The sequence below is a fragment of the Lissotriton helveticus genome, chromosome 6, assembly GCF_964261635.1.
Source record: "Lissotriton helveticus chromosome 6, aLisHel1.1, whole genome shotgun sequence".
NCBI lineage: Eukaryota > Metazoa > Chordata > Amphibia > Caudata > Salamandridae > Lissotriton > Lissotriton helveticus.
Window position 1 is genome coordinate 1608056647 of NC_136067.1, and position 16928 is coordinate 1608073574.

Here is a 16928-nt window from a genome sequence, read left to right on the forward strand (position 1 = left end):
CCCTTAGGGCATGTGTGTGCGCAACATCAAACTTTGAAAAATGCACTTAAGTGCATTTTTCAAAGTTTTTGCAAATTACCAAGAAGTGGTACTTCATGGTAATTTGCGAGCCCTATTAGCGAAATCGCTATTTTTTAAACTTTAATGCATTGCATTTAAAGGAATCTTGAGATTAATTAAATGCAAATAATCGCAATTTAGCGAATTCTCAATTTGCGATTTTTGCATTTGGGATGATGCATCCCAAATGCAAAAATACCGGTCGCAAAGGGGCAGATTCTGAGAATCTGCCCCTTTGCGAGCGGTTTTTAGCTTCATGCATCTGGGCCATAGTCTCAGTTTCACAGTAAAGTTAGGAAAAAAAAATATTTGAGTGTGTGTTTTTAATGTATCTTACTCGTAAATTGAATGGGTGTTGTAATATGTGTCCCTTAGACAGAACGTGCAATAAGTCCTTAAATACAGCTTTATTTTAAGCATGATTTTTTAGAAAAGTTAGAAAATGGACTATTCTAGTGTATAAATACCAGCACCAAGGTTTGGTTCACTAGCTGTTTCAATCAGTATATGTTATTTTTTGGGACAGATGTATAATTAGTCCTCAAGGGGAAGGTTGTTATCATGACTTAATTGTCATATGGGCAAGAGAAGGCCTGAGGATTTCTTGTCTTATGAAGTTTATTGCGGACTTCTGACATATGTGCTATTTTTCAACTGGTTCATGAACTATCCATCATCTTGTTGGTGATCCAGGTAGTGGTTGAAGGGTCTGCATTGGCGGCCATGAATTTGACTATGTAGGGCAACTTTGAGGAGCTCTGAATTTTTGGTGACTCTTGTCATCCCATATTGGTTCTACTCGATGAATGGTAACCATGGGATGTTTTATTTAAGTCCTTCAGCAAAGGTTCTTTGACAGTAGACCCACCATTGTTCTTTTTGGAAGATGATTATTTCTGCTTTCTAACTCATGTTTTCTAGTGTCTCGAGGACCACCCACTTTTGTTGTTATAAAGTGACTGCTCACACGTGTTGTTATTTTTTTACGTTGATATTGCTGTGGTGTTCTTCTGTACAAGCTTTTATTTTTCTGCATGTCATTCCAATGTATTTGAGGCGGCAGAGACATGTGATCATATAGATCACATGTATTGTATTGTACTTTCTATGTCTTCATAGAGTCCATTTGAGGTTGTTGTCAAGATCTAGAGCACTGGTTGCCTTGTTTGAGGGGCAAATCAAGCATAAGCCACAGGGGTAGTGACTTACCATGGTTTGGAGGCCCAGGTGGATAACACTGTGTTGGTTGCTTCTCGTGCTTTCTGTGGTCGAGTGTGGACTAAGAAGTCTCAGATATTTTTGCCTCTTTTATGGACGAATCTAAGTTTGGACCATTTTAAGGTACCTGAGGTAATAATAGTTAATGTAGTGTAGTGAGTGAGCTGGAAAGACTCTGTACAGAGGTGCACAAGTTAACTGAATTATAAGGTAGTGCATGAGTATAAATTGAGTTATAAGCTTTTAAAGTGGTGCTTACATGATCAGTTAAAGCTATAACTATAATTAAGCAGTTGTAGTTATCTGAGCTAACTGTAACATACGCCCCCACAATACACTGCTAATAACCTCACATATTACATCACTCATGACATAGTCAGTGATATGACTGATGACATCTCAAATGACATCACTCATGACATCATCCAGTGAGTGTAAGTGTTTTGTAAAAGTGTCTGAGACTTAAAGGTATATTCTAAGCTATTGCAAATGTTAAATTACTATTCTTTCGGTACTAGTAATGAATGATACTATTTCTAACATATGTTATTTGATCTATAATCCCATTTTTGAAGAGGGTGTACTATTTACCAGTGTACTTGCCTGTACATTGACACATGTCCCCTGCTGATGTATGTGTAAGGTTGTGCTTTGTGACAGTCTAAGCTGTTCATTGAGACGGATGTACGTTGTTACAACGCAGGTTGTAACAACGCATACCTTTACCACGCGGCCGCTACAACGCAAGTCGTTACCACGACTTGCGTTGGAGGGCGCGGATTTAGGATTTTTATAATTTTATATTCCAACACCAGTCCCCGTAACAGTAGGGAAGGTGTTGGAATATAAATTTATAAAATTCCTTATCCCACAGCGCCCTCCAGCGCAAGTCGTGGTAGCGACTTGCGTTGTAACGGCCGCGTGGTAAAGGTACCGCGTGGTAAAAACTTCGTGGTAAAGGTTGTTTACCATTGAGACTGCACTCCGCAGTGATGGCTGAGTATAGTACTGTTTTATGGCATACTAACAAGTTTCCTTATGCCTCTCTTCTTTGTGATGAAAGACTGTAGTAGTAGATAGCAATACATTCATCTGTTCTCTAAGACCTTTCTCTAGGGTGATGGCTTAGTGTCGTAGACATCTACAAGACTCACCTCTCTGCTCACACCTTTCTCCAGGATGAAGAATACATTTACTAGTGGTTTCTCATACAGTGGCCTGCCCATTAATACCTCTTTACTGGCTGTATATTGTAGTAATGTGTGTAAATCTGACATCTGCACTAAAACCTCTTTCCAGGTTTACAAATGGTGTTGTTGTTGTTATCAATAGACTAGCCTATACTGTTAGATGTTTTACTTTGGTGTCTTTATCTAAACCACAGAAAACCAATGTGAGAAGTTGGTCTGGTATATGATGTTCACTATTCTAGTGAGCACCTTGCACCAGTCCAAACAACCCTTATGGTGATGGTTGTAAAGTCAACCTTATAGACCAGCTATCCTAGTGGTAGCATGGACAAAGCAGTCTTAGGCTAAAACTTCAGAGAGCATGTGAAGCTAGCTGTTTTACCATATGTAACCCCTTGAATACCAAATGAAAGGACACCACACAGGTTATATATAAAATATATATGTATTTATTGCTAACACAACCCCTCTAAACTCTTTATGAGGTCAGAGGCCGAAGCACATAACAAGTTACTCAATTATCATACAATAAGTTGCACAAAATACAGTCGTGCCCTAGGGGCGTTGCAAACCATATATTAAAATAATGTATAAGAACCACGTCATGAACAGGGAGTAGACCTAGGGCCTAGGGAATCACTGGGGCTACACTGAGCTAACGAGAGTTAGGAAGCAGGAGGCCCACGGGATGCGTGTGCAGTGTCTAAACATACACGCGGGTTCTAATAGGAATACAATGGGAACGTAAGAGTTAGAAACTAGTCGATTTAGGACACTTCTGGATGTACTAGGAGAAAGCTACTGGAAACTAGGACACTAGGATAGTCAATACCCACAGGAGCACCGGAGTACTCGCGTTACCTCACCCACAGGAGCTGGGTGCATAGGTGTCAAATTGTGTCGGGTTTCGTCGCTGAATCCTATGGAGACCTGTAAAAAGATGCTGCAGGCGCCCAGGAGAGAAGTGTCCGGTTGGATCCAAGGGTGGATCGAGGATGAAGAGTACCTGAAAGCAGAGGGGACAGAGTCTGGGTCATTAGCCAGTGACCAGGAAGGAACCAGGCGATGTCGTGAAGCAATCAGGTGATGTCATGAAGCTTGTCTCTGCAGCCACGTAGACCAGGAGGTGTCGACGACAACCAGGAGATGGATACAGACTGTCCCACAAAGGATCTCGCTGTCGGCAGTGTCGGCTTCCGGATTGAAGTCAACAAGCCTTGGCAAAGGCAACCCACGCAGGAATCAAAGATGGCTTCTGTTGCAGACCAGCAAGGTCTGAAGGCTTCTCCTTTACAGGGAAGCAGGGGCCAGCCTAGAGCAACCAGGCCAGCAGTGTAAATTCAAAGGTTCATAGTCACAGAGGCCACTAGCCAATGGGCAAGTAACCAGACAGACGCATCAAGCACAAAAACACCAGGAGGCCCCACGCGGCACTCGTGGAGTGTGGAGGGCTGTGCGTCGGTGCAGAAGGTGCTTGGGGCTGAGGCTTCTTAATCCCCAATGCACAACTTCAAGGATGCCTCAGAAGCTCCACAAGTAGCAATAAGCAGATTTTCCAAGATGGACGGTCCCACGTCCTCCGTCGCATCCACGGGTCTCAGCTTTGCTGTGGCTGTGGATCGGGGTCAAAGAAGTCTGGAAGTTTGGTTCTTGTCAGGCTCTGTGCTCGGGCTCCGGCGGGAGTGTCGACAAAGCAAACCGCAGATCACTGGATGGTGCCTGTTTGCACAGGGTGGTCACTCCTTGACCACAAGGGAGATTCTTCAGTCTTCTAGTTGCAATAGAATGTCGAAGGTCCAGAGTTTCGTTTCAAGTTTCAGTTCAGGATAAATCTAAAGTCTGTTGACTCAGCCCCTACCTTTATACCAATCAAAGGGTCTGGATTACCTGCTAGGTCCCTCCTATGGGTGGGACCAGGGAAGGGGGTGGTTACACCCCTTTCCCTTTGTCCAGTTTTGCACCAGAGCTGGGGCTGGAGTGCCCCAGCAACTGGTTTGAACCGGACTATGCATGGGACACCTTGTGTGCCCCAGGCAGTGTCTCATTTCATTCAGCCCTCCCTGCCCCAATACACTATTGTGGAATTTTAGTTCGTGAACGGAACATCATCTGCGCCATCTTGTCCATTCCTCAGACTCACGTACGAACATACACGACAGCCATTTTAGGTACCATGATCTCCCTGTTCACGATCGATCATCAGCGTACTTCCCTGACCCTGCCAGCCTCCCCCATGCACTCTGGCTGACCCCGCATCCACATGCGTAAGTCATGAACCCTCCTCTTCCACATGACTCTGTCTCTAGGAATCACACCCCGCGCCTGACCAACACCTCCTTCCGATTATCCACACTAATCACACTGATCCTTTCCTTCCATGAATACCTCTCCTTTGATGACCTCTTCCTCTGAGCCCGATTGTCTGTACGAACCGCTGGTCATCCCTCGCGCTGCTGACAGAACAGCTGGCTTGCTTTTTTTTTATCTTTTAACTTAATTGTGTTCGCGCTGTGCGCTAGTTGTAATTATCTTTTTCTTCCGCTTAGTGGGAATTGAGGGAGCCACTTACCCGCATTTAACACGCTGCACACCCACACTTGTGGGGTAGAAGGGACTCGGGGGCACTGTTTACTCCTCGCGCCGATCGGAGAGCGCCATTTTGGATTGGGGGAAGCTCTCTCTTGTGGGAGCGCCATCTTGCTGAGGGAGAGCCACTCGCCCTGCCAGGACCCACGCGACCTTTTGATCAGGCTTCTTAACATGGCGGACGGACAGGCGCGCAGCGACGGCGCGCAGCGGACGCGCCGTAGACGCGCCGGAGGTGCGCCAGAGGTAAGCCCGTTTGCGCCCGTTCGCGCAACGGACGCGCAAAGGGCCGCTGCCTCTGGCCGCTTGCTCCCTTCCCCTCGGGTTTACTCCCACTCAGACCTGTGTGCTCTGAGACCACCGTGCGACCCTTCTACACATGGTCCCAGCACCTGTTCGCCGCCCCAGCCACTTCTTTGTGGGTTGCTTAATGTGCGGTCACTCTGCAAGCACCACACGGAGATCGCCTTCTTGGTTGAATCCTCCGGGCTGGATGTGTTGTTCATGACGGAGACTTGGACTCGGGAGGACTGCCTAGTTGAACTAGGCCTGGCCTGTCCCCCGGGTTTCAAAATTATTCATACTCCGCGCCCACTGAATCGTGGCGGCAGAATTGGCATCATTTTCCGCGAACAGTTGGATGTCTCCCAGCTTAAAATCGGCGAAGTTTCGGGTTTCGAGCTCATGGGCTTTACGTTCAGTAACCCAGAGAGAACGCTGTTATCTGGCGTGTTATGTTATAGACCGCCGGGTTCGGCCTCTTCGCTGCCGGAGTTCCTGGACTTAGTGTATGATCTTTCTAACACTCATTCTAATCTACTTGTCCTGGGAGATTTTAATCTCTGGCAGGGGGGTCCTTCAGATGGAGCTTTTACTTCACTCTGCCAAGTTTTGGCCGACATCCATCTGCAACAACTGGTTGGCTCCGCGACTCATAGGGGCGGTCATATGCTCGACCTTATTTTCGCGGGCGCCCACTTGGCGGTGATCATTGACATCTTAGTCCAATACTGGACGGATCACGCGCTGGTGGTCTTCTCCCTATGCCTTGGGAATAACCCCCCGGAGGTTGCAGGGGTAGGACTCTCGCAAGTGGGTCGACCGTGGTCCAGACTGCTCAGTCTAGCGCCTCTGCCCTCTTTGATATCTGCCAATTTTGGCCTGAGGAACTCAGTGGAAGACAGCTACTCCTCCTTCTGCCGGTCCATTACCGAGTCACTCGATAACATCGTGCCTCTTCGGAAAGCAAGAGCGAGGGTGAACCGGGCCTTTCCTTGGTATACGGTGGAGCTACAACACCTGAAGCTGAGCTGTAAACGGGCAGAGAGAGCATGGAGAAGGGAGTATTCCCCCTCGGCCAAAGTCTTGTTTAGACTTGCACTGAGAGGTTACAAGGAGCAGATCAAGCAGGCTAAGGCGTCTTTTATACAAACGTCCTTATTACAGGCGCCTAATAAATCTCAAGCCTTGTTTAAAATTGTCAAAGACTTGTCCCACCCGGTCTGTGCGGCTAACTCTGTGCGAGCCTCTCAGGCTTTATGCGACTCGCTGGCGTCGGCCTTCGAGGAGAAGACCGCCAAGATTTTGGCTGGCCTAACACTTCCTGCAACTGAGGAGGCCTGCCTTGCTAGCCCTGCCGACAGGGGGCGGGGAGCCCCGGGTAGCCAACCCCAGATGGTCATCGGTGCTCTGGATCTGGGCGCTCCGAGCGGCTCACCCAGTCGACTCCAACCGACGGGTATGGGAGCTCCGGGCGAGCGGCCCAGTCGACCCCAGACAAGCACTGCTGTCTCTGTTCTGGGAGCTCCGGGCAGCTCACCCAGTCGACCCCAGCCGGTTGGTGTGGGAGCTCCGGTGGAGCAGCCCAGTCGACCCCAGACCAGCATTGTGGTCTCTGTTCTGGGAGCTCCGAGCAATTCACCCAGTCGTCCCCAGCCAATCGGCGTGGAAGCTCCGGCGGAGCAGCCCAGTCGACCCCAGTCCAGTACTGTGGTCTCGGTTCTGGGAGCTCCGGGTAACTTACCCAGTCGACCCCAGCCAATTGGCGTGGAAGCTCCGGCGGAGCAGCCCAGTCGACCCCAGAGAAGCACTAGTGTCTCTGAGCTGGGAGCTCCGGGCGGTTCGCCCAGTCGACCCCAGCCAGTCGGCGTGGGAGCTCCGGCGGAGCAGCCCAGTCGACCCCCAGAGGAGCACTAGTGTCTCGGATCTGGGAGCTCCGGGCAGCTCCCCCAGTCGACCCCAGCCAGTCGGCGTGGGAGCTCCGGGTTGTTCATCCAGTCGACCCCAGCCGGCCGTTGTGGCCTTCGGGGCGGGCGATTTGATCACCTCACCCAAACCACCACGGTTGGACTCCTTCCCCCTCCCGTCCTTTGAAGAATTTTGTAAAACGGCTTGCTCGGTGTCATCTGGATCTCCGCTTGATCCACTCCCCCCCAAATTTTGGAAAACCTTTCATGTAGAACTGTTCCCGCCTTTGTTTTCAATCTGTCTCCAATCTCTGGAATCGGCGTCTGTCCCAGGTTGCTGGAAACTAGCAGTGGTGTCGCCTCTGCTAAAAAAGCCAACCTTGGATCCAGCGGTTCTTTCCAACTACAGGCCGATCTCCTTGCTTCCCTTCCCAATCAAGATCTTGGAGAAATGGGTAACTCGCTCTCTTTCCTGCTACCTGGAACATATTGGGTGGTTCGATGAGGCCCAGTTTGGCTTCCGACCTGGTCATGGGACGGAGACCGCACTTGTGACCGTGCTGGACAATCTGCGTTCGCGTGTCGACAGTGGTCGGGCAGCCTTTTTGGTGCTGCTCGACATGTCGGCCGCGTTCGACACGGTCTGCCATCGGACCCTGGTTCAGAGGCTGGAAGAGTGCGGGGTTGGCGAGGGGGCCAGAGACTAGTTGATTTCATACCTCGAGGGCAGGCAACAGTTGGTGTCACTTCCGCCTTTTAGCACGGAGCCAAGGAAAATCGGACAGGGGGTGCCACAGGGCTCGGCCATCAGCCCGATATTGTTCAATCTGCACCTCCGTCCGCTTGTCCAGCTAATAAAATCTTTTGGGGTCTCGGCATTTAATTATGCTGATGACACTCAGCTGGTGTTTTCCTTGGAAGGGAGCAATGCGATCTCGCTGAACACCTTCCATCGCTGCATGGCAGCTACAGCGGATTGGCTTCGAGCAAATTCTTTGCAATTCAATAGCTCGAAGACGGAAGTGCTCCACTGCTCCACTGACCGGATCCTGCGGGCTCTACCTACCGACTTTTGGCCTAGCACTTTTTCCGAACCAGTGTCGGCATCAGAGTCAGCTCGTAATTTAGGGGTCATGTTCGGCCCTAACTTACAACTTGACCTACATGTTAATAAAACCACGGGAACATGCATGATGCTGCTCCGTATGCTCCGCAGAGTTTTGCCTCTGCTCAGTCCAGGCCGAAAGTAGTCCGTGGGACTATTTTAAGTCGGCTGGATTATTGTAATGGTCTCCTTTTGGGGGCCCCAAAAAATCTGATAGGGAAGCTGCAGAGGGTGCAGAATATGGCTGCTAAACTGTCCCTTTCACGACCCAGATCTAGCTCTTCTACTCTTGCGCTTCGTGACCTGCATTGGCTCCCGGTAGAACTACGGGTCCAATTTAAAGCGGCCTGTTTGGTATTTAGAGCGTTACACCTCTTGGGCCCTATCCCGCTACAAAACATGTTTGCATGGTATTCTGCCCCACGGCTTCTGCGGTCGTCATCGGCTCACCTTCTGGTGGTGCCTAGGTTTCAAAGAGTGAGGATGGGCGGCCGTTCATTTAGAGTGGCGGCAGCTAAATTGTGGAATTCTCTTCCACTCACTCTCAGGAGCTGCAAGGACTATCTTCCATTCAGGAAGGCCTTAAAGACCTATCTTTTTCCCAAGTAATGGCTGCGCGACTGCTCAGGTCTTGTGTGGGGGTTCTCTGATCAAAGCGCCAGGATGCCCTCTGGGTGACAGGTCTGCGCTCTATAAGTATGCGAAATAAATAAATAAAATCCCTTGGCCTGAGGATACAGTTTATTGCCCACTACTGTATGCACTCGACCCTTTTTCAAAGGAGCTACTATTGATCATGACCTCCCCAACCCTTGAGATTCGATCAGGCGCACACATTCCAAAGGAATCGGCGAAACACTCAGCTGAGTGATAAGCCCCCTCCTGTTGTATGGGGGGTGAGGACCTCTACTGTAGCCACGTGTTGGAATGAGCCGGAACTGGGGGGGGGGGGTACCGGGGATGTCATCTTTCACTACTTCACAATGCCTTTATTGTAATAAAGAACGGTCTCATTCATAAAGCAGTGTATAAAAGGTCGGGCCTCAGAGAGGCTTTCAGAGAGCACCTCGAGACGATACCTTGTTGTCCGATCTGATGTGTTCTGCTCCGTCGGAATAAACGTGTTTCCTGTCTTCCTGTCTCCAGCGCCTGCCTCTTTATTTGATAATCTTCATAAGGTATTAGAGGCGTTTAACGCCGGGCAAAATTACTTAAGAAACACCGACTAAATCGCCTGACCATTTTGCTGATCTTCATCAATTGGCGTCCCAACGTGTGGGGCCCATCAGCGACACGTGGATCCGGTGGGAGAGGTCCCAACGACAGAGTGAACGACTGCAACGATCGGAAGAGCTCCTGTCCGATAGACCCTCGTCTGACAGCCGATCATCTGAACTTCACTGGTTCCGAGCAGACCTCTCCCCGAGTGATCTTCGGTCCTGACTGGGAACCATCAGGAGTGCCACGGTAGCAGCAGAGAGTAGAGGACGATCGGGCACTGGAAGCGGAAGACGAGAAACTGTCCATACGGTCCGGGTAAGGTCGTGTAACACGACAAACTAAGAAATATTTGATTGTTTGATTGAAAATACTAGTATTACTCTCCGAATTGTTGGTTCTCTGGGAGATTCTCTGTCTGCAAACTGAGAGGGATAAAAGTATTCTCTCTTCCTTTGCATGCAGCGAAGGGTAGGTAACGCAGGCTTTTGCCACCATTGTAATCCGTCGTGCCTATCTTTTCTCCCCCACTGATTGATTGTTTGCCCGAACATTGTTTGTTCGAGGATTGTTTTTTCTCGAGAATTCTCTGTCTACAAACGGGGAAGGGTAAAAAGTATTCTGTCCTCCTTTGCAGATAGTGAAGAATAGGTAGTGCAGGCTTTTGCCCCCGTTGTAACCCGTCGCGCCTATTTCTTTCTCGCCACTGATTGTTTGATTGAACGAACATTAATTGTTCGATATTGGTTCTCTCTTTGGGTATTCCCTATTTGCGAATACTGCAGAATAAAAATATTCTGTCTAGTCTTCGCAAAGTAGTGAAGGATAGGTAGTGCAGACTTTTGTCCCCGTTGTAACCCGTCATGCCTATCTTCTCCCCATTGGTCAGTAGTTGGATCAACCCGGACCGCTTATTAGAGATGAACCATCCAGCTCCATTGGAAGGCACCCCTAATAAGGACATGTTCACTAAACAAGGACTAGTCGCCATAGCTTATAGTAAGCTATGGCATAAATATACGAAAAGGGACCCCAAAAATCAGTGGCCACTGATAGGTTCCTTTGATGATCATAAAATAAAAGCGCTAGAAACAGCTGTTAGAATAAATAAGGCAACACCCACTATGCTCGATAGTATCGGCATGTGGCGCAAAGAAGCAGAGCAACGAAGGAAAAGAGAAGAAACAAAAATAGGGAAAGAATTACGAAAGGCAGCCCACCTGGCAGCGAAGGAACTAGATGAAGAGATAAAAAGGAGAGAGGAAGTTAGACAAACGCAAGAATCAGGGTCAACAGGCCAATGCCCTGTTAGGACCCCCTCTACGCTCTACCCAGAAATGCCCTCCAAACAACGGGCAAACGACGAGTTACTGCTAGGTCCTCCGATCATCTACATGCCCCCTCCTTATGCCCCCTGCCAGCCACTGGCACAGCACCTACCAGTCCTGAGTGCGGGCGAGGGTGACCCTAGCTCTAGTGCCCCGGCTCTTACGGCCTTCGCACCAGCCACATCGGGAACATCAGATGAACTCGAGACTAGCAAGCAGCTAACGGCAAGACCAAATAGGTTGAGCAAAGATGAGCGGGATGGGATTGATAAGATAGCAAAGACACTGGTAGAACGGAAAGAGAGCGAAGAATATGCGATGGATATGTGCAATTCACATGCCGGTAGCCACAGGCGGCATTTCATTTTACGGTTCAGCTTCCACACCCTGAATGCATATGAGGATAGGTATCAAACTAAGAGTCCTGCTAAGCTGACGACTCTATATAGAAAGATCGATGTTGGATATGGGACTGAGCATGACGTGACGGAACTCTTCATGCAAACGCTTGAAGTCTTCTGCCACCTCACTGAACAGAAACCAGAGGTGAAGCTCACAGTCTCTGAAACGGCTGAGCCCCCATTAGAAGTAGCCAACACTATGATGCCTATCAGAGAAGCCGCCCCCTACTGGGTTCCCCCAAGAGGTCAGGGAACAAACGACGATATTAACCACGCAGATGCAAAAGGGAGGGTTGTGTACAACTGGGTTTATCAACCATGGGATCGACAAGATATTTTAACCTTTAGGCAAACGCTGCCCGATTTAAGAAAGAACCCGACAGCATTTTATACCGAACTAAGTACAGCCTTGGGCTCAACCATAATGACTCTAGCGGACATTGATTTGTTTTTTGGGTTATGTCTGCCGGCTGACGTGTGGAAGCAAATCCGGAAGGCCAACCACACGGATCTGTTTGGACATACCTGGAATCAACTCGGTGAACTAGATAGGCAGCGAGAGCCCGGTAAGAAACCTGTAAAAGACATACTGGAACTCCCGGACAAAATAGTACAGAAGTTAAAGACATTGATCCTAGAGAGAAAGGTAGACTGGTCGATAGTCACGGCTTGCCGTCAGAAACCCCAGGAAGACGTATCAGAGTATTTCTCCCGATTTGAGACAGTGTTCTCCGATTACAGTGGCCAAGACATGACCACCGCAACCGGACAGCACCTATTCGTGCAAAACTACGTAAAGGGGCTATTACAAGAAGTCTCCCAGAAGTTACAGACAAGCGAGAGTAGTTGGGGGGCCTCAAAACCTGCAGCTATCCTTCAGATGGCTCAGTATTACGAACACCAAAAGAACGAGAACGAGAGGGCAACTGAGAGAAAGAAAAAGGACTTAAAAGAACGAGTGATGATTGCTCAATTACAGGGAGTGACTAGAGGAAGGGAGCAGTATAGGAGAAACTACCAGTCGAATGCCCCTAGAAATCCACCCCCTAGAGACCGCACACCCACACCTGGAACTCCACGAACAGACCTCGATGAGAACCAGTGTGCGTTTTGCAAAGGATTTGGCCACTGGAAGTCTCAATGCCCGGTCCTCTGAGAAACGATTAAGAATAACGAGACAAGGGATATGGCAAATGGCCCCAGGACAAGAGGGCAGGGACGAGGGCACACCCACGACACCAACAGTAACCAACCTGGCAGACCGAACACATTTGACCGCCCGACAGAATCAGTGCCAACAATCCGGCTGCGACAATGCTCACGACTTTGCATAGGACTGCCAAGGGAGAGGGAGGGATCCAGTCGAGCTCTGTGTTGACCAGCAAGGTCCTTACGTCACCGCTAAGGTCCTGGGTACAAAGTCTCCATTTTTGGTAGACACTGGAGCGACACGTAGTGTATTATCAAAGCGACTGATTCCAAGGGCACCCTTGTCTGGCTCACACATTACATCGATAGGTTTCGATGGAACGCCCTCCACTAATCCCCTGTCTGTACCTATCTCTTTTGACCTAGGAAACAACCCCACGGACACAACATTTCTGCTCTCCTCCAACTCCCCAGACGCCATTATGGGTATTGATCTACTAAAACATTTCCAAGCTACTATTAGGTGTTCCCCAGATGGAGTCCGAGTCATCCTGTACGACAACCCGAGCATGTCCAGATCCTGCCCCGCACGACATATGTACTCTATCACTGATGCTGACCTAACCTTGCTCGACACCCTACCCCTGTACCTGTGGGCCAGCAACGACTCGGATGTAGGACGAATGATGATCGATCCTGTGCACATAACTGTCCGACCAGACGCCATACTCCCGAAACTCCCACAGTACCGGGTATCGCCCGAAGGCGAGAAGGCATTGGTAGCGATTATTCAGTCCCTGGTAGATGCAGGAGTGGTAGAGGAAGTGGTTAGTAATGTTTGCAACAGCCCTATCCTACCCATTGTTAAGAAGCAAGGTGAGGGAGATGAGAAAGCGTACCGCTTCATCATCGACCTGCGAGAAGTCAACAAAGTGGTAGTACCACAGTACCCCGTAGTCTCAGACATCACCACCATTCTGACCCTCATCCCGTCCACTGCCACCACCTTCACCGTTATCGATCTCAAGAATGCATTTTTCTCTATCCCCATCCATCCAGACAGCCGCTACCTCTTCGGCTTCACATTAAGAAACCGTTCGTACCGATTTTGTAGAGCTCCCCAGGGCTACACTGAAAGTCCCAGCATTTACAGCCAGGCCCTCAAAAGACAGCTGGACGCCGTCCAGCTACCAGATGGAGTGGTGTTGATCCAATATGTCGATGATATCCTATTGACGGCCGACACCACTCCTCTTGCAATCACAGCCACCATCCAACTCTTGCACTTTCTTGCGGAGAATGGCCACAAAGTCTCCAAAAAGAAACTGCAGTTCTGCTAACCTCAAGTGACCTACCTAGGCCATCTCCTGTCCAAAGAAGGGAGGAAACTTACACCCGACCGAATCCAGACCATCCTAGACACCCCCATCCTGAAAACACAGAAGCAAGTCCGTTCATTGGTGGGCCTTACCTCTTTTTGCCGACAATGGTTGCCAAATTTCAGTCTTGTCATAAAACCCCTACTTTCCCTGTTGGCCAAAGATGTTCCCTTCCCACTCCCTTGGACCCCCGAATGCCAAGCGTCCTTTAAGGAGCTGCGGGATGCCCTTTGCTCGGCACCCGTCCTAGGAACGCCAGATTACTCCAAACCCTTCTCTCTCTTCACTCACGAAAGGGAGGGATGCGCATTGTCTGTTCTAACTCAGCCCATCGGCTCCAAACAACGCCCTTGTGCCTACTTCTCTGCCACTCTTGACCCAGTCGCCAGAGCTTTACCTGCCTGCCTTCGAGCAGTAGCCGCCGCTGCTGTCTCTATCCGTCAGAGTGAGGGAATTGTACTTTCAAACTCTCTCACGGTGTTAGTACCCCACGCAGTTGACACCCTTTTGAACCAGACCAAGACCCAACACCTGACTAGTGCACGACTGACGGGATACGAATTGACTCTACTTGCACCCCACATCACTCTTAAGAGATGCACGACTTTGAATCCTGCTACACTGCTGCCCTTGCCCGAAAATGACCCCGATGTGCCCCCTATACACGACTGTGTGACCCTCACGGACGAACAGACCAGAAGTAGAATTGACCTTAGAGACACTGCTTTTACAGACCCTGATGGAGAACTGTGGGTAGACGGTTCTTGTATCAAACTCCCAGACGGCACCACCTCAGCTGCCTATGCGGTGACGACAGCCCGAACAGTAGTTGAAACAGCCAGTATCACGCAACGATCCGCACAGGCAGCAGAGCTAATTGCCCTCACACGAGCATGTATCATAGCAGCAGGAACCACGGCAAACATTTACACGGACAGCCAGTATGCCTTCGGGGTGGTTCACCATTTTGGGCTCTTGTGGAGGGAAAGGGGATTCCTAAAATCCCACGGCACAATGGAGATCTAGTCTCCGCCCTGATCGAAGCAGTTCTCCTCCCCAAGCGATTAGCAGTGATCAAATGTCAGGCACACAAGAAGGTGACAGACTTAGTTGGACAAGGAAATGCACTAGCCGACATCACTGCCCGAACCACAGCTGAGAATAGGACGACGACACGCATGTACGTGACCAGGTCACAAGCAGAAAAATGGACTGACGCTAGGGAAACGATTAGGGACATCCAGTCGGCCAGCACACCTGACGAACTGACTGAGTGGGCACGGGTGGGTTTAAAGGACGACGAAGGCTGCTGGCGGACACAAGACACAAACAAGTGGTTGTTGCCTGACTCATACTTGATCCCCATACTGACTATGGCACACTCCCCTGCACACATAGGTTCTGCCCCCATGATTGAACTCATTACCAAAGTCTGGCACAACAACAAAATCCCCGACTCAGCCAAACGCCTGGTTCAGCAGTGCCTTATCTGCCTACAACACAACCCCGGGAAAGGAACTGTGGTACCCCGGGGAGGGTTTGGGACCCCCGACCACCCCTTTGAAGTCCTTCAGATGGATTACATCCAGCTGGAAAGATGCCAAGGCTTGAAGTATGTACTAGTCATTGTATGCCCTTTCAGCAAATGGGTGGAAGCCTATCCAACCCGAGATAACACTGCCATGACTACTGCCAAAGTACTACTGAAAGAGTTTTTCCCTCGCTACGGCCTTTGCCGAATTTTATGGAGCGACAATGGCCCCCACTTCATAGCTGAAGTTATCCAACTAATCCTGAAGGGGCTGGGAGTAAAACAAAGGTTCCATGCGGTCTTCCATCCCCAATCCGCTGGCCTAGTTGAGCGACACAATGCTACACTGAAACTGAAACTGTCAAAAATAGTGGCCACCACAGGACTTAAGTGGCCAGATGCCCTCCCACTGGCATTGCTATCGATGCGCTCCACTCCCACTAAGCACCACTTGACCCCCTACGAGGTGGTGTTTGGACGACCAATGAACCTCTGGACTGCCCCCAAACCAACCTCCATTCACGACGTCCCCGACGTCCTGCTGTCAGATTATTTGTGCAAATTAACTAAAACATTGTCTGTCATTCATCAACAGGTGCAGCAGGCCATCCCCGATGCTTCCAGGGGCCCCGGTCACGATATCCAACCGGGAGATTATGTTCTAGTCCGGAACTTTCAACGAGCTAAGAGTCTGGAACCCCGGTGGACGGGCCCCTGGCAAGTACTGATCACCACTCGGACGGCTCTTCGAGTGGAGGGAAAGAGGCACTGGCTGCACGGCCATCACTGCAAGAAGGTCTCCTCGACCCTGGCCACGACAGAAAACGTCGACACCCAAGAAGAGCTCCTGAACAAAGACCGGCCATCACTGGACTGCTGTCCTGATACCGAGGCACTTGAACTTGCAAAATTCTCTGATCCCACTGTGCCATCCCGGGAAGGGTATTTCCTGCGTCGAAAGGGGGGAGCTTCGGCTAAGTAGACCACGGACTAAGTTGAAATCTCAGAACGGTGGCCTAAAACAACCAAGGGTCACCCGGAGAGAAGCTAAACAAAGTCTGTGGTTCTGCCCACTACCGAGCACCTTGAAGATGAAGATGATGGAAGCGCCAGACAAGAAGATGATGGAAGCGCCAGATAAGAAGATGATGGACGCAACCGGAAATACCCACTGCAGGAACCCAAAGACTGACAATTTGCACAAATCAAAGACAATCGCCTTCTTCATCCTCTTTCTCTTTTGCCTCCTCCTCATGACTTCCTTCTGGATCTTGGAGGACAGCACACCCGCTCATCAGATATTGCTAGCCACTGTACAGCCAACCACCATGAAAGAGCATCACTTGATTTCCCTTTCGCCTCAGCTCCGAGAGAGGTGTAGGGAGTTCTGGAACAATTCCTTCGTGCAACTGCTGCACCAGCACAACCTTGCTACAAATGCCACGAACTGCTGGATCTGCGGGTTGCTCCCGCATGCCACTGAACACTCCATACCTTTCATCCCTTCTCCTTTCTCAGTTCATGGCTCCTGCCTCGCCTGGTTGATCCTCTTGCAGAAGAGCCACAAGGACAACGCC